Raw genomic sequence first — 19,204 nt, 5'->3', positions numbered from 1 at the left:
CAGAAATTGTTTTCTTTGGAAATATTAATAATACTTAGTTGACTGAAGAAAAAAATAAGTGATAAACAATCAAAATGTTTCCAAATTATTCTGTCTTTGATTAGAACCTAATTTTAAAGTGGCCTTTTACTTTAATTTAATTTAATTTAATAATCATTATAGCACCGAAATTCAAATTGGGCTAATTTTAATGAATGATATTTTAAAATCTGTTATTAGCTATCATCAATGGCATTTTGTTATTATTACTAATAACTGTTACTATAATTACTATTAGTAATTATTACTAATATACTAATATGTTATTAGCTATCATCAATAGCACTTGTTGCAGTATGGAATGGAAAACACCACTACAGAGTCTGGTAATAGATAATTGGTTTGACAGATATCAAACATCAATTTTAGTATCATAGTAGTTGTTCTTACAGTACAGAATTAGTAAATACCATAGTAGCTAATTGTGGTATTAAAGTATCTCCTGCCAAAATACCCTCTTGTGGAAACCAATGCATAATGCATCTTTTGCTCCTATACACAATGAAGGAATAGTTGACTTCAAAACCAGGTGCCTATCACTGCTGTACAAAGGACATTCTGGGTAGTGGTCAGTAAAGAAAGCATGGCCATTTCTAAATGCCAGTGGTTCTCAACATCTCCTTTCTTTCTGAGTGGAATCAAGTCTGAGAGCACTGACTTGTGGGTCATTCGACCCACGAGGGCCTGGATAGGTTTCAAGAATAACAGAGGTCATGTAATTGCCAAAAGAGCATTAGCCACTCAATCATAATGGATAATTAAATGACCTACATGATTCCTGAAATAGCTGCTCTATATTTGGTCTATTACTTGTGTCCCTCAAGATAAGCTACTCGTCTGGTCTGCCTTGACCCGCAAAAGTCCAACCTGCGCCCGAACACTAGCTGCATGCTTCTATTGCTTTGTAACCGGCCCCCCCACCCTATTCATGCCCCAGACTCGGCTTTCAAGAGGACACACATAAAAAATCAATCTTGTGTCCTTCTCCCTATTGTGCTCTCTGGAATACAAATGACTAAAGCAAAGAAAAAAATTAGTAAATTCCTTGTTTAGATCTTTGGCGGATAGAGGGAAGAAACATAAGAACTACAGAGAAGGAAAGTTGTGGTTAATTTTTTTTTAAGTTTTGCTCATAGGCCTTCAATGAATTTTTACATTCGATTATAAAGCTAGTCAGGGATTTTTTGTAGGCAGCAAGTCATTAAAACTTCAGTTGCCTAAACTGCATTTTTGATGGTGTTGAATATTAGACTCTTTCCTGAGCTAATTTTTCAGTCCATACAGAAAGCAAAGTGCCTCTCAACAAAATGAAATACACACAGCATCAACTGTTTATATAATAGCAGTAGCCAAAAAAGCAAGAATCTGTAATGCCTCAAATTTTCATCTCTCTGAATAGTTCAACAGTCTCACTATAATTCTTAGTCACAATTACAACCAAATAGAAGCCAGGTGCATCAAATAGCAAAAATGTACTGGATAATTTGCTTCTTTGGGAGGAAAAGGTCTGCCTTTGGCCCTAGAGGTAGCTGCACATCTAGCAAACACTACAGAAAAAGGCAAGAGACAAGTAACCAAAGACAACCTCACAATAATGGCAAGGGACACAGGATGTGAGGGACAAAAGAGCTCACATTTAGAATACCTTAGAGGCTAGTAGGATTTTTCTGTTTCCACAGGAAATTATATAGCTGGAGGCTACTGGCTATCCTGATCTCTTACTAGTACATGGATGGCTTATTAAACCTAGAACATATCTGTTTTAGTTAACTTCTGAGCAGGGAGGGGGTTTGGGGGTGAGGGGGAAGAGAACAAAATGTACTTAAATGCTGAATTTTTTCTCCAGGCTGAATGCCTTTCATCCAATAAGATATTCAAAGCAGTGACCCAGCAAATGGATTGAAAAAGCAATCTTCCGTCCCAGTGCCACATTATCATTCCTATTCAGTATTCTCCATGAGATATCTCAATCAGCTGTGTGTAAGTGACAACGCAGCCCATTGCTGGGTTAATTAAACATTTGACTTTAACACCCTCCCCATCATTAAGCAAATAAAAGCAGATAATTCAAACTGCACTTCATCCTCAGGGTACACAACACACATGTCAAAATTAAGAGAGTCCAAAGCCTCTGGGGAATTCTGTTGAGGCTATAATCAGTTTAAATCTTATCTGGTTTATCAATTATTCTATTGATTAAACCAAAGCGATTATACACAACTCCTCTGCCACATGGGATTGATGTCAGTAGAGCAAGAAAATAACTCCAGGAGGTTCCAAACTGATTTAAAAAGAGACCAACAGACAGACCGATAATAGTCGATTCTTACATACCAGTGATCCATATACTGAAGAGTTGATTCTTAGTTTCAGGCGGGTGAAGTGAACTGTTTCCAATCACTATGTCCCTGCGCTATACCTTACAGTTGGCTTGAGTAAATTTATGTCTTGAAAGATCAACATATTTTCTACTGATTTAAACAGAAGCTAGCACGCTCAGCAGTTGAAATATATTTTATAGATACTGACCCTAAGCTCTAACAGAGAGAATCTCAAACAGGGAAAACTAAAATTTTTTCTAATCTTCTTACCTGTATGCATGTGACCAGTAAGATGCAGGAATGAAAAGGGACATATTTGAGAGCTGATACTCCTACAGATACACAATCAGCTATTCCAATGTCCTAAAACACCATCATTCTTGAAAAACAGAATCTAAGAAATCAGAAAGATCTTACCATAGAGTCATGACTCCTTTTATTAATTCTAAGGGCACACATCTTCAATGCCATTAATAACACTGAAAATATATAGTTGTATCTTCAAATGAAATATCAATAACTAAACCCTGACATATCGAGTTTCTACCAGAAATTTGTAACCACAATTTAGTTACCCTCTGCCTCCATTCATTGTGTAATATCTTTCAAATGTCTAGAACCCCTATAACCTCAAGGCCATGCCCTACTATACATGAGAAAACCACTAATAAAACCTACTAACAAAATGGGGGAGGGTGGTTAGACTACTCCACACCTGAAATCTGTGCACTTACAGCCATGCTCTTCAGAAAGGAAATTTGTTCACTGCTATGCTGGCACCACATGTGCATTCAACCATAATAATTTAACTTATCTCCTTCAGATTTTTTGTTTTCAGACACACTAAGAAACCTGCATTAGCATGCTGTATTCTACACTCACCACTAGAAATACTGAGGGTGCTATTTGTAATTGTATTCTTTTTAAGAGGTTTATTCTCTGCAGCTGTTTTCTGCTTGCAGTGTATTTTGTGTAATCAGCACATCATCATAAATACATTGGCTGTTCCCCTGAGGGTAGCTGTCAGTGTTTAATTTACAGAACAACCTGGCCAATGTGAATTTTAACACTACAGCACTATGGCAAGGAGTTACCACACTCTGTGAAAAACAGGTTTCTATGAATTTTTATATCAAGAGCTGGTCCCAGGACAATTTAGGTTCTAGAAACAGACTGTTTAAAGAAGCACTTTATATCTTGTATGCAATAGACTCTTTCTCAGTTATAGCCTCAGTATGAAAGCCCCAGACTAACTATCAAATCACCAGTGTGAACTACCAGTTCTGAAGACAGCAAGGATTGAAAATCTATGACCAACCAGTAGGAGGCATTGTAACAAATATTATCATCTCTTTTTAAACTACATGTAGAGCTATCACAAACATCACTGTTCCCTTAGAAGGTATGTAAAGGCAGAGAGAAAACCATTTAAGACACAGACTAGTCTGGAATACATATTATCACTTTTTTGCTGAGATGAGATATATCTGATATGAACATAAGTATACCATTTCCTTAGGACTGTTACTAAGCCAGACCTCTAGCTCAACAAATTGGAAAAAAATACATATGACTAATGGATATTAACACTAGTAATTATAGGCATAGTGACTGGTATATAAGTACTTAATACATGTATAATAAATAACTATAAGCTCCTTGAGGATAGGTTTTGAATCTTAATTTATGCCCAATACTTTGTACAGTTATTGGCAAATAAAAGGTACTCTACGTGAATCGAATGGAGTTGTGGCTAGTTGTGAATGACCATGTTATTTGTAAAGCCTTACATCTACTTGATGTCAAAAGGATTTTCTAAATCAGTAAAATGTGTCAAAAGGATTTTCTAAATCAGTAAAATGTCCCTAAGGACAATATAAAAAGTACAAATTGTATATGTTAGTCATTTTAGTGAGAGTTATTTGTACAAGAAATCTAAGTACCTCAATCTCACGATGAAAAACAAATTAGCCTACAAAATAATGGCATATTCAAACATATTTTAATAATGAAGATTACATAGAAGAAACTAAAACTTCTATGCTATATACTTGTTTCTATAACTTTAATATGATCAAATGGAAAGTGATCGTTTTAAATGCTCAGAATGGTAACCAATAGCACTTTCCTATTACTGAAGTGGTTTTATATGCACACATACACATTCTATAAATCAAGTGATTATACATATGTATTCTTCTGTTAAGGGCCATTTTTACAAATTAGAATGCCTAAAGTTAAACTGAATCAAAACATATTTCATGTTGAGTTGTCCTCAGTGTATCTGCTTTTAATGTTGCACAGGACTACATTTGCATGCTGTTTTACAAAAATCAGTAAATTGTGACTAAGATTCTTTTTTTCTTTTAAAGGAACAAAATAACTGACTTCACTTAGGAGGGTTTAAAACTTGCCCGAATTTGTGGTAAAGTTAATTTTTAAACTATTAAGTAGAACTACAATAGAGGCCAGGCATGGTGGCTCACGCCTGTAATCCCAGCACTTTGGGAGGCTGAGACAGGCAGATCACGAGGTCAGGAGATCCAGACCATCCTGGCTAACACGGTGAAACCCTGTCTCTACTAAAAATACAAAAAAATTAGCCGGGCTTGGTGGCGGGTGCCTGTAGTGCCAGCTACTCGGGAGGCTGAGGCAGGGGAATGGCGCGAACCCGGGAGGCAGAGCTTGCAGTGAGCCGAGGTGGTGCCAGCAGTCTGGGCAACAGAGCAAGACTTCATCTCAAAAAAAAAAAAAAAAAAAAAGAACAACAGAGATCTGTACAACTTACTTTGATACTACTGTAATATACGCATAATCATATAAAAGCAAAATCTGGTAACACCTTTAAACTGACTGACCTCAGTATTTCTAACAACAAGGAAAAAAACTGTATTAGAAATATGAACAAGCCCTATATCATTTATCCTTTCTATGATGCTAAGACATTTCAAAAACGTTAATTCCTTTTTACGTTTATGTCACTGAAGGGCAAAATGCGAAAAAAGATGACCCACCAACTTGATATTTTTTTCACCAGTTAAAAAAAAATTTTTAATTCAGTTGAACATTTGCAACTTAGTACTTAAAAAAATTTATGCCTAATAAAATATATCTTAATTTTTAATAAAGAAATTTGTCACATTCTTTCCTTTTCAATTTAGAATTACAAAAATACATCCTGGGACCTTTTGAACTAAACTGGATGGGGTTAGACTGAGGTCACACTGTATTTTCTCTTCCTTGGAGACCACATAGTAGTTCCATAGGCTGCCATTAGATAGCAGCACAGTACACACCATCAGTCATGTCTCTCACAGTCTCTCCCGTTAAGGTTGGAATTATCTCAGTTACACACACACACACACACACACACACACACACAGAGATTCTAATTCAATTAGTGCAGTCGGCAACTCCAGAAAAGAGTAATTCAATTAGTGCATTGTGGAGCTCTACAGTACCTCTAAGCAGATGTTCACCATCTTCAGGAACTGGAGCTAGGTTTAAAATACCTGTACCACTTTGATATGCCACTACATTATGTCATTTGTCAAAGTGCTTACATATGCTTTTCTGCCGTCAAAGAAAAGATGAGGAAACAAACAGGCTAAGTTCCTAGAAATTTTTCCATCATTAACAACAAAGAAGTATATGCAATCTTAGGCAGTAATTAAATTACATTATTTAAATTGTGTTCAAAACAAGACATGTCTACACTGTATTCTGACTTATTACACTTTTTTTTTCGAGACAAAGTCTCACTCTGTCGCTCAGGCTACAGTGCAGTGGGCGTGATCTCGGCTCACTGCAATCTCCGCCTCCCAGGTTCAAGCGATTCGTGTGCCTCTGCCTCCCAAGTAGCCTGTGATTATAGGCATGTACCACCACGCCTGGCTAATTTTTTGAATTTTTAGTAGAGACTGGGTTTCACCATGCTGCCCAGGCTGGTCTCAAATTCCTGAGCTCAGGCAATCCACCCGCCTCAGCCTCCCAAAGTGCTGGGATTGTAGGCATGAGCTACCACGCCCGGCCAAGAAAAACCTTTCTAATAGAACCAACAAAGTAGAAAGCAAGATGCTTCAAGAAGTCTGATTCACCAATAATGGTGGTGATCAGGCAGGGATTAGATGACTCCCTTCCAAACACATATCATAGAGGATTTCTATATTATGAGATGTATGTGACTAGATGGCCTCTGATGTCTGACCCAATGTTGAAACTCTATGGTTCTATGAATACACTGACGTTTGCTCATGAGGCAAGCCTGGAGTTTAAATAATAAAGCTAATCATTAATTGTGAAGGTGTGGTTGTAAAAAGCCCATAAGCTGTGAGGCATTTTCACTGTGTTGATGCATACTACACCAAGAAGAAGAAATTTTGTAGTTTCTTTGTACTAGATTTAGAAAACTCCATAAAAGCACATTTCAGTCTCACTTCTTAAACACTTGCATTCCTCTTATTCTTCTAAGACTGCAAAAAATGGTTTGTTTTCATTCATCCTGTAGAAATCAGCCAATGAGAAATCAATTTCTACAAGAATGATTTTTGAAAACTTCCCCACTGAGTCAAGACAGTGGGTTCTCATAGCTTAAATGCAAATCTACATCAATGTTTATGCTTTAAAAATTCAGAGCAATACTTAAAAACAACAATAACTAGTTCTTAATATCCCTCCCTTTGGTATTACTTTCTGAGCACAATATTTTTAAGTAAGGACAAAAATCTGTCTACAAAGGAGCAGGACTTATATTTTACAAGTATTATCTCCTCTCTTTCTAGCATGGCCTCAAAGCAGGAATTACCAACACCATTTTTCCAGTCCATTTCACTGGACTGATGCAGAACAGCTCTTGCCTTTCACATTTTCAGAGGAGAGGGATAAGCTAAATAGTTGCCTTTTTTTTTTTTTTTTTCTTTTTTAGACGGAGTCTTATTCTGTCAACCCAGGTTGCAGTTCAGTGGTATGATCTCGGCTCACTGCAACCACCACCTCCAAGGCTTAGGCGATCCTCCCACCTCAGCCTCCCAAGTAGCTGGGACCACAGACTGGTACCACCACAACTGGCAAATTTTTTGTATTTTTGGTAAAGACAGGGTTTCACCATGTTTCCCAGGCTGGTCTCGAACTCCTGAGCTCAAGTGATCCACCCACCTCAGCTTCTCAAAGTATTGAGATTACAGGTATGAGCCACAGTGCCCAGCCATTTTTAAGTACTTTCAATACGAACTCTTTTCCATACTCCAGAAGAATTGCAAAAGGCCATTCATTCTCAGTTAAAACTTTACTTGTAAATTCTATGCCCCAAAATGGATAAAAATGAAAGCATACATCAACAGTGCTTCCTTAGAAGAAAAAAGTTTTTAAAAAATACATGTGTTGTTTTAAGATGTATTGTAATTTATAAATTCCTACTCGTAGCTTGAAAAAAAGATGTAATCTAAAACATAATCGAAAACTCATTGTATTACTACAAAATATTTTCCAAGAAATATACAGTGGCTTTTACAAGCAAGATTTTCTATTCATTTGGCATAAGCTGGACTAACATAAGCATAATGTTCCTTTCATATTACCTAATGAACTTTCTTACTATAAATAAACATTTTCCACACTAAAAAAACTATTTTTCTTTCCAAAATTTTAAAGTCTTCTATAATTTGACCACTTGTTAAAGACACTGGATAATCAGAGCAATAAATAAAATAGCTGGGTGAATTTTGATTGGCCTGGTAATACTGCCATATAGTACGCTATCAGTTTAACAAACTATGTCACTGCATCTCTTTACCCAATACCACTTTGCCAACTTCCTGCCTCCATAAAAACAGAACTGGGACCCAACTTGATGCTTCCTTACAATAGGGTGTTCCATAAATTCCACTATTAATAATACACTAACCCAACTTTATCTCCTTTGCCCACAGCCTGCATTTATTTTCCAGTGTTAAGTTTGGCTGTATCAGCATCACTCCTTTTTAACACTGTCCCTTTTCATGCATTTAAGGCAACTACTTCCAACCCTATCAATGAAAGCAGACAAATGGGGGAGAAAGGAATGAACCGCAAACACCTCAAACAAGAAAGGTTGCTTTAAAAAACCAAGTGTCACATTCTGACAGTTCAATATTTCATAGCCAATAGAAGGAATGTACAACGACACTGCAACTTTAAATCTTTTCTTCCTATGTCAGTCTCTCTTTCTCTCATTGTAATGCCAAAGGGAACAGCAATCAGAGTGGAGATGTTCTACGTGATAGAGGTCAGGACACCATCGGATCAACGTACCAGAAACACGACCTTGTTTATTTTTTTTCCACAGTATTATTGTTTACAGGGTGCTTTGCTCGTGTACCTTGTGGTTCTTAGCTAAAAGATGAAATTACAGCCCAGGATGAAGTGCTCAGGCACACATCCAATTTGTGTTTCCATCTCAGAAAACAAAAAGCTTCTAAGGCCCTCAGGCTGCCATTCAAACTTGGAGGCTGACATTTTTAACAGCATGAACCAGAGACTGGCAGAGAGAATGATCTAATGCATTTCTGACTTGTCAATCAAAGATCTCACCTCTGCTGTCTTGTAAACAGTTGGGGACCATCTAACTACATTCATAAACCTAGGGAGAGCTTACTGCCAGCTGGGGTGCTGTAGCCACATGCTCTGGCTTCTATTCACCAAAATCATGATTCAGTTTTATAATCTCACTGTAAATAGTCCATAGGCACATTTCCAGGACTACTGGAATTGAACCAGAGTAGGGAATACAAAAGAGATTTTGGTCAAATATTATGTTATTTTCAAGCTGCTGGAATCCTGTACTCATTTTATCCTCATTTTACCAATTCTCCCCAAAAGATTGCACTGTGCTGCAGTTGAAATGCTTAAAAAAATAATGACCTGCTTTTTAAAAATCTAGGGGAAATATACTAATATTACATTACAAATTTCCCTTGTAGTTTATTACCAGTAACAAAACAAGTACTACCCCAAACAATGGCTCATATAAAGGGTAGAAACTACAATGAACAGTAGCAACTATATTTTGGTAAAACTAATCATGTACTTTCTTTTAAATATAAAACTTAAATTCATATACAAAAGCTTTGTACTTACTAATCTGACATAACGTAGTATATATGTATGTGTATGTGTGAAACATAAAAACATAAAATTAGATTACTTATATTGCTAATGAGAAGACTTATATTGCTATTCTTTCCCTTCTGTATATGACTATCTAATACAACACACGTAAGAAGTTAGACCCAATCAGGAATTTTTGTTAAAGAATCAAGTACGAAAATGAATACTTCTTTTCTTCATGTCAATTTTACAGGGCACAGAATTCCAGTTTAATTCATACCAAGCTACAGAAAATAGGTTTGCAACAAAGGTCTGGAGGATTAGAATGGTGTACCTGAGAACTTTAAAAGGCACATGACAGATAACCCAGCAGGAGAAGGTACACTGCAAAATTCCATTTCCATGTGATGTACTGCATCCCAAAGCCCAAATAACTATTTCAATATAATAGACTTGTTCTTCAGAGGACTGGTCATGAGAATAAGCTTAGAAAAGCTCAAAACTACTCAACACCACTCCCAGGAAAAACAAAACTCATGAGTATCAGCTCCCAATGGTAAAGTATTGCAGTTCTTGGACAGCTAAACAGCCACACAAAGTCAAGAGATTGGTCTTTTTTTTTTTTTTTTTTTTTTTTCCTCAATGAGTCATTTGTAAATAACTTGGGCTTCTCTCTTCATGAAAAACGACAAAGGAAAGAGCTTTCTGAATGGTGTCTACTAAGATTCTGTAGCTTGGCAGCAGACATAAAATACCAAGTCTAGAAACGCATACAAACAACAAAACACTACCCTATAAAGCAGAACAATAGTGAAAGAAGGTACAAATAGTTGTGGCAGTCACAAAACATCAAATAATGATTCCTGAATAGTGCAAAAAGAATTCCTGCAGTACAATGGCCTCTACTCGGTACAAAGATGGCAATAACAAGAAGGTAATCTCATAGTATAAAGAAAGTAACAGTATCTCTCCAGGCTCCAGAGAATACAGGTGGGTCTTGACTGCCCACAGCCAGAATTTGTCTCATAAGGACAGTCATCCGAGAAGCTCCCATCACCTCTTTAAGGTTTTCATCAATTCCATCCTTTTGGTTTGTGTTTCTTATACTGGGGCAACACCAGGCCCCCCAAGGGTATCTGTATCTCCCTTCTGCCATTAGAGGTACTGTTGAAGTTAATTAGGAAAATCCAATATTATTCAAAACAAACAAAATAAGCAATAAACCCTTATCTAGAGTGAAGAGTTTGATTTTTAGGATCCACTATGAAAAATTTAAAGAAAAAATTAAGGAAATCTGATTGTCTCACAATAAGATAATTTGGTTTACTCTAAATATTAGATAATGCCACACTTTCGCCTGTGAATGAACATTAGCCGCATCATAGACATGTCAAAATACTCAGCAATAAAGGAGCCTGTTATTTCAAAACTTGAAATAATTATTTAAGTAACTAAGCAGGCATCTGGAGAGACAAATCAGCCTAAGATGTCACTTCTACAGGCAGACTATTTCCAAATAAGACTATTTCCAAAATAAGATAAAATGTAGCAAATTCAGGTCATCTCTACTTTTCTCACTGAATGTATATAAAAGTTGGAAAGGCAGAAGGTGATCAATAGATTTAAACATTGGCTAAAATATTTTAAAAATCCATAATTACACTGTTTTTAAAAGACACAATCTTTTTTTATATATATACTTTAAGTTCTAGGGTACATGTGCACAAGGAGCAGGTTTGTTACATATGTATACATGTGCCATGTTGGTGTGCTGCACCCATTAACTCGTCATCTACATTAGGTATATCTCCTTATGCTATCCTTCCCTCCTCCCCCCACCCCACAACAGGCCCCAGTGTGTGATGTTCCCCTTCCTGTAAAAGACACAACCTTTAATATATTTCCAATATTTTGTTCATGCACTTTTAATTCTGTGCCTAATCGAGGCTTAATTAAGAAAGGGTCACTTTCAGCCAGGCACAGTGGCTCATGCCTGTAATCCCTGTACTTTGGGAGGCTGAGGCAGGTGGATCACCTGCAGTCAGGAGTTCGAGACCAGCCTGGCCAACATGGCAAAACCCCATCTCTACTAAAAATACCAAAATTAGCTGGGCGTTGTGGTTCATGCCTGTAATCCCAGCTATTTGGGAGGCTGAGGCAGGGAGAACTGCTTGAATCCAGGAGGCGGTGGTTGCAGTGAACTGAGATCGTGCCATCTAGCCTGAGCAACAGAGTGAGACTCCATCTCAAAAAAAAAAAAGAGAAAGGGTCATTTTCAGTGTGCCTAATGATTTCCATCTTTTCTCTAGGTTGCTGCTTATCACTATCAGCATTTTAATTTTACTAGTGTCTATTATTTTATAGAATCAGGATAAAATGCAATAAAATAGTCAAATAATTGCACAAACATATGCTGCTGTGAAGATAAAGATGTTGACATCATTGAAACTGAACTGTTAACTGGCTGGCAATGCTACTATATAATAGCTCAAAATGCACATTTGTTCAACAAGAGTCCAAATTTCACATACAGGATCCACTTCCGAGGGGATCATCATAGTTTGAACTGAATAAAAGCCAAATGTATAAAATCTGAGGACTGCTCACAAATCAGACTCTGCATCTGTGTGTGTGTGTGTGTGTGTGTGTGTGTGTGTGTGTGTAAATGTGTGGTCCGGTTAATTATCATTATTTCTCTCTGAATACACAACACGTGTGTATGTACGCACAGGTACTACTAGAAATAATTCAATGCTTTCTCGCCTCCCACCCCATATATGCTATTTAATAGTTTTTTTCAAATTATCTGTCTATTCAGTCATTAATTCAGCAAAAGTATCAACTACTATACTTGACACTGGAAACATGAAATGAACAAAATATAGTGCTGCCCTCAAGGAACTCACAGTCTAATGGGAGAGAGGGACAAATACACAAACAACTATACTAGCTTATCAGTGCTATGACGGGGATGCTCTGGGTACAGATCCTCTGACTAGTTTGAGAGAGAGAAGATAAAGATCAGGGAAGACTTTTATTCTAGCTCAGCTTGAGCTGAATCTTGAAGACTAGGTAGATAAAGGCAGAGAGTGCGTAAAGGACAATAGGTGTTTGTAGGGGGGTTTTTCAGGTAAGCAGAACAGTATATGCAAAGGCATAGATATATAAAAGAACACTGCACCTTTGGGGAACTGAAAAATTTGAAATGACTAACAATCACATGACAGGGAGGTGGTGGTGAGATACAAGCCAAATTCAAACTTTGTTCAATTCAAAAACATGTGAGCAGCTATCCATGAGATAAACAGTGACCAAAATCAGTATTACCAGATGATGAATGTAGAATTTGAGCAATATGATATAGGTGAAATGCAGAAATTATTAGTACCACTGAAATGGCAATCTCTGGGAGGACATTTAAAATCCTTGCTTCTTTCTACTTCTCTGTATTTTCTACAATTAATATTAAATGTTTAAATTGTATATCTCATAGTTTAATTAAATGGTAATAAAAATACTTAAAAACAAAACTATGATTTGGGCGTGTGTGTGCACACAGGCACACATGGATAGATAAGTCATTCCAGATCAAAGGACACTAACATGTTAATTTAGCAATAATTATCTTAAAGTGGAAGGCATATGGGTGATACTCTTGTTTATATATTTACCAAATAACGTGTATATTCCATAATAAACAATAATTCATCTTATTAGGAGAACAAACAATTTCCCCACAAACAAACAGATAAAAACATGTTTGATTTGTCATTCCCTGCAAACCCCTAAGGTGAGGAGTGTAGCTGGGATAAATACAAGTCAAATGTTAACATATACACAAAAAATAACTAAATTTATTATACAGAAATTGTACTATACTGAAATTATTCATATACAATGGGAGGGTAGCAGCTACAGAATGAGAAGCATTTCTGTCACAGTATAATTTTCCTTATGGTATTATTTTGTAATAGAATTTGAATGTTAATGTATATTCAAGTTGATAATCCATATTCCTCTAAAATCTCAAATGTAAAATTAAGTTTTCCATATAATGAATAATGCTTAATTTTCCTAGTATTGTTCCATTTTAACATTTCACTTTGTACATGGTAAAATTCAGTAGACTTGTCAGCATTCTTAAGTAATAAAATACAACATCTCTCCTGAATTCAATACAATTTCAACCTTTGACATGGAACCCTAGCTAATTGTAAAATATCATGTTTCACTTAGCTCAAGATTTTCCTAAAATTACTAGCTATACTTGATACCTAAAGTATTCTAGGACCATATAAATCTACATATATATATATATTTTTTATTATTATTATTTTTTTAATTGAAACAGGTCTCACGCTGTTACCAGGCTGGAGTGCAGTGGTGCAATCATGGCTCACTGCAGCCTTGATCTCCTACGTCGGCCTTCCAGGTAGCTGGGACAGGTGAGTACCACCACAACCAGCTAATTTTTTGTAGAGACAGGGTCTCACTATGTTGCCCAGGCTGGTCTCAAACTCCTGGGCTCAAGAGCTCTACCAGCCCTGGCCTTCCAAAGTGCTGAGATTACAAGCATGCATCACCGTGCCTGGCCCCTTATTTATATTCTTACAGTTAGAATTTCATTTCTCTTCTCTTTCAATATCTAAAGCAAAATAAAGAATCTTAATTACTCAGTTATTTTTAATTACTTTAACTCTATTGCTCATTCTCATTTAATATTATAGATTATAGGATCACCATTTGCTGGAGATGAACAAATGATTCCACCAAATATATCTACTGGTAATCAACAGAAATCTAATCACTCATACACTTTCCAGGATAAATCAATGGAATGATGAAAATAAAAATATCTTCAAACTAAACATATCCCCATAGAATCTATTTGAACATCTTTTTTCAGCATCTTCCCGGTCACTAGTTTTCAAACCATCTCAATGCTGTGGTTTCAATTTAAGCTACTGGGAATAATCCAGCAAATTCAGCAATGACTCCATAGCTCTTCCTTCCTTATTGCTGTAAGAATTTTGACTTTAGATGCCTCAAACTTACTAAAAGAAAACAACGATTAAAAAAAAAAAAAAAAGCCATGAAGCCATTATATTACTGAGACATTTCCTTAAACAAATTTGTCAATATTAGTAAAAATGGGTATTCCTACTGTGACGACCACTTTGAAGAATTGCTTGACTGTCTCTTCTAAAGTTAAAAATACAGTTACTCTATGACTCAACAAATTCCATTCTTAGGCATGTAGCTAAGAGAAATAAAAATACATGCCAAAAAGAAAGACTTAATCAAAACTGTTTATAGTAGCTTTATTCATAATAGGCCAAAATTGGAAACAATCCAAATACCTATCAATAAATGAATGGATAAACAAACTGTGGTGTACTAACATAATGAAATATATTTAACAATAAAAGGGAACTACTGATATATGCAATATGGATAAATCTTAACATACTGATTGAAAGAAAACAGACACAAAGAATGTATACTATATGACGGCATTTATATGAAGTAAGTTCAAGAACAGGCAACACTAATTATTGGTGACAAATCAGAACAGTAATTGCATATGGGGGATGGGTACAGACTGGAAAGGAGTATGAGGAAACTCTCTCAGATTATGAAACTGTTGTGTATATTGAAATTGAAGGTTACACAAAAGTATACATTTGTCAAAACTCACCTAAGAGTACACTTATGATCTATGTATCTCACTGTATGTAAATTTTGCCTAAATAAAAATCTAAGTAAATAATTTACCTAAATAAAAATCTAAGTAAATAAAATAAAATCTAAACCAGAAGGATGCAAATGCACTAAGACTGCTGTAATTCCAGTAGGTGGGCACAGAAAATATTAGATTCAAATCCAGTTTCTGCCTATTAGTTAACCAGCATTATCAAGCAACTGTGTGTGCTGAACCTACACAGAACAAATTATTGAATTGATAGGATAAAACCAGTACATAAGCCCATTTTTGCTACATAAGACATAATAATAATCTTGTTAAGGCGGGGTTCAGTGACTCATGCCAGTAATCCCAGCACTTTAGGAGGCCAAGGTGGGCAGATCACCTGAAGACAGTTAAGAACAGCCTGGCCAACATGGCTGAAACCCCATCTCTACTAAAAATGCAAATTTAGTAGAGACGGAGTTTCAGCCATGTTGGCCAGGCTGTTCTTAAGCAGTGGTTTTTCACAGGCACTACAGCCCTGAACTCCTAGGCTTATATAATCCTCCTGCCTCAGCTTCCTGAGTAGCTGGGACTACAGGCATGCACTACAGTACCTGGTTCCTGCTCATTTTTTAAAAGTGTTTTTTGAAAAGCAGAATTTTTAAACAGTGAGGAAGTCCAATTTATCAGTTATTTATTTTATGGTTCATATTTTTTGTGTCTTAGCTAAGAAATACCTGCCTAACCCAAAGTCACAATGATTATTTTTGCCACATTTTCTATTAGTTTTACACATTTTAACTCATATTTAAGTCTATGATTCATTTCAAATTAATTTTTGTATACAGTGCAGTATAACAGTTGAGGTTCATTGTTTTGCACAAGGATATCCAATTGTTCCAGTATAATTTGTTGAAAAAAACTGAGACCAATGGGTTTTAATACAATAACAGAGGAAGTTCATTGACAAGGCTTCAGATACTATACTGCAACTAATCTTCAAGAAACTGCAACTACCTGAAAAAGGTATTAAAATATCTTTCCCTTTCAAACCATATACCTATGCCAGGTCAGGTATTACTCATACATGTCAACTAAAATAACAAACCACAATAGATTGAGTGCAGAAGCAGACATGAGAATCCAGCTGTCTTTTCTTAATCCAGACATTAAAGAGATTCATAAAAATGTAATACGCTAGTCTTAATTTTTTTTTAAATATATTTTTCATAAAAATGTTATTTGCATTATATGCCACAGGTTTATTATAGTCTTTAGGTGAATTAAAGCACATTTATTTTTCTTAACTCCTATTACAAATATAGTGAATATCAATAGATATAAGCCATATAAACGAAAGCACTTTGGGGTCCTCAATAATTTTTTAAGAATTTAAAGATACTGGATGCAAAACCAAGCTGCCATTATCTCTCTCTTCAACTACTGAAATTATCCTTTTTATAGCCAGCGTAACATATCTAAATGCATCTTCTTATAGCCAGAGTAATGCAAATCAGATCAGGTAAGATTTGTGTTTAAATCCTTTCAGTGACTTACTATTCTTAGCATCAAGACTAAACTACATACTTTGAAAGGCTCATAAGACCTGAGTGATCAAGCTTCCCCAGTCTTTCCTCACTCTATTCTCCCTTTCTCTTTATTCTCTGAAACAACAGTCTTGTTTTCGGTAGGGTCCTTAAATGCACCAAGCCTCACTGATTCTTGGGGCCTTTGACTCTTCCTTAGGCTGGAAACGTCCTCCTTCTCCTCCATTCCTCCCTGTTATCAAGTTAATTCCTATTCATCTTTCAGATCTTAAACATTGATTACCTGATTTTCTTTACCTCAAACTTCAGGTTAGATTGGGTCCCCCTTTTATATATTCTTACAGCTCCTTGTACATTCCCTTCCTAGCATTTATCAGCTTGGGAGATTACACTTTTAGAATTATGTGATTTAATAGCTCTCAATCATTTCACAAAATAGAAATATAACAAACATCTATATATGTTACGTAAAGTATTCAATAAAATTTTGCCAAATACCCAAGATCAATAGTTCTCATCAGATTCTCAAAAGGATCCATGACCCCTGTGTAGTGAAGAATTACTCTTCACCAAAGAAAGGAATGGCCTTTGCTCTTGGCTATTGGAAAGCGGTCTCTGGGCCCCCGGAACTTCTTGTCTGGTATCTCTGTTTGCCTTAGAGATTTAGCTAGTGGACAAATGTGATTCATGTAGAACAGGAAGTTTTACAATTGGATCCTTCCCAGATTCTGCCCCATGTGTCTCTTCTTTTGGCTAATTTTAACCTGTGTCCTTTCCCTGTAATAAACTGTGAGTATAATTGTTTTCAGTGAGTTCTAAGTCCTTTCTAGCAAGTTATCAAACCTAAGAGTGGTTGTGGGGACCTCTAAACAGGAAACTAGTTTCTGAAGTAGGAGCAGCCTTTTAGGAACCACTATTGTCTCAGACGTTGCAGACTGCCTAAACTAACTGCAACCCCAAAAAGGTTAAAAAAAAACAACAAAAAAAACCCCAACAAACTAGACTATGGATTCTTCAATGGCAGAACCTTGTCAGTGTGATATGTAGTTATGTAGTTAAAAATATAAGATACAGCCAAGCTCAGTGGCTCACATCTGTAATCTCAGCACTTTGGGAGGCCGAGACAGGCAGATTACTTGAGCTAGGGAGTTCGATACCAGCCTGGAAAACATGGTGAAACCCTGTCTCTCCAAAAAAAAAAAAAATACAAAAATGAGCCAAGTGTGGTCGTGTGCCTGTAGTCTCAGCTACCTGGGAGTTTGAGGTGGGAGGATAACTAGAGTCCAGTAGGCAGAGGTTGCTGTGAGCCGAGATTGTGCCACTGCACTCTAGTCCGGACAACAGAGCAAGACTATCTCAAAAAAAAAAATTAAAAAGATATTTCATTTTGAAATAAATAAGCAGTCTCAGGATATCAATCACTCTCCAACAATAGCAATAATGTTTATAACGATCATGATAGAAACAGCAACCATCACTGCACGCCCTTACCATAGTATCCATTTACAGATAAGGAAATAAGGTCAGAATCATACCACTAGTGACAAAGACAGTATTCAAGACTTGATTTCGCTAATTTTAGAATCTGCATGCTTTACTATATTGTATCTCATAGTATAAGCCAAGGAAGTTTAATATTAAATTTTGTAAAGGAAATTGAAAATCTTAAAATATTAAATTTTGTAAAGGAAAAATGAAAATCTCCAGTTTTATGATCACTAAATAGTATCATTAAAAATTAACAACTCTTAGCATAGGTTAGGAATGTGGAAAACCTAAGTTCCCCTCTTTTAGCTAAAATTTAGTCACAAGCATTCTGACACAGCCTATCTTTGAAATTCTTCTAAATAGCTTAAAAGCAGGCAAATATTAATATAAAAACTAATTTGTTGTGTATTACTATAAAATGCTAAACACAAATTCCAAATACCTGAGGTAGACAGATAAGACTCAGCCAAGAAAACAATCATGTATGGTACTCTAATCTGTAAGCAATGAGTACCAAGCTCTTTCCTACATTTTCCTCTACGATTTTCCACATTATTCCTCTATAAGTTTCTCACACATCCTGGAACTGACATCCTGCCCTCTAAGAAAGGCTGAGGGGTCTGGGTGCAGTGGTTCTTGCCTATAATCCCAGCACTTTGGGAGGCCGAGGCAGGTGGATTACCTGGGGTCAGGAGTTTGAGACCAGCCTGGCCAACATGGTGAAACCCCGTCTCTACTAAAAATACAAAAATTAGCCGGGCGTGGTGGCGCACAACTGTAATCCCAACTATTCAGGAGGCTGAGGCAGGAGAATCGCTTGAATCAGGGAGGCAGAGGTTGCAGTGAGCTGAGATCGCACCATTGCACTCCAGCCTGCGCCATGAAGCAAGACTCCATCTCAAAAAAAAAAAGAGGAAAAAAGAAAAGCTGAGGGGAACTGGAATCTGTTAATCCATTAAACACTAGCTAGACTATCTCAAGGTGAATACTGTACCTAAAGGTCTCAAAGGTCTTTCCACCTAGAAATTAGAAATATT

At 36.3% G+C, this 19,204-nt stretch overlaps 1 protein-coding gene across 4 annotated transcripts in view; it reads right to left on the bottom strand.

The window, feature by feature from the left end:
- BTRC (beta-transducin repeat containing E3 ubiquitin protein ligase) overlaps positions 1 to 19,204 on the bottom strand; it is a 228,348-nt gene that overhangs the window by 121,857 nt on the left and 87,287 nt on the right. The window lies entirely within an intron of this gene.

The sequence above is a fragment of the Mandrillus leucophaeus genome, unplaced genomic scaffold, assembly GCF_000951045.1.
Source record: "Mandrillus leucophaeus isolate KB7577 unplaced genomic scaffold, Mleu.le_1.0 Scaffold18, whole genome shotgun sequence".
NCBI lineage: Eukaryota > Metazoa > Chordata > Mammalia > Primates > Cercopithecidae > Mandrillus > Mandrillus leucophaeus.
Note: the sequence above shows the minus strand (reverse complement) of the source record. Positions and strands in the feature narration are given on the sequence as shown.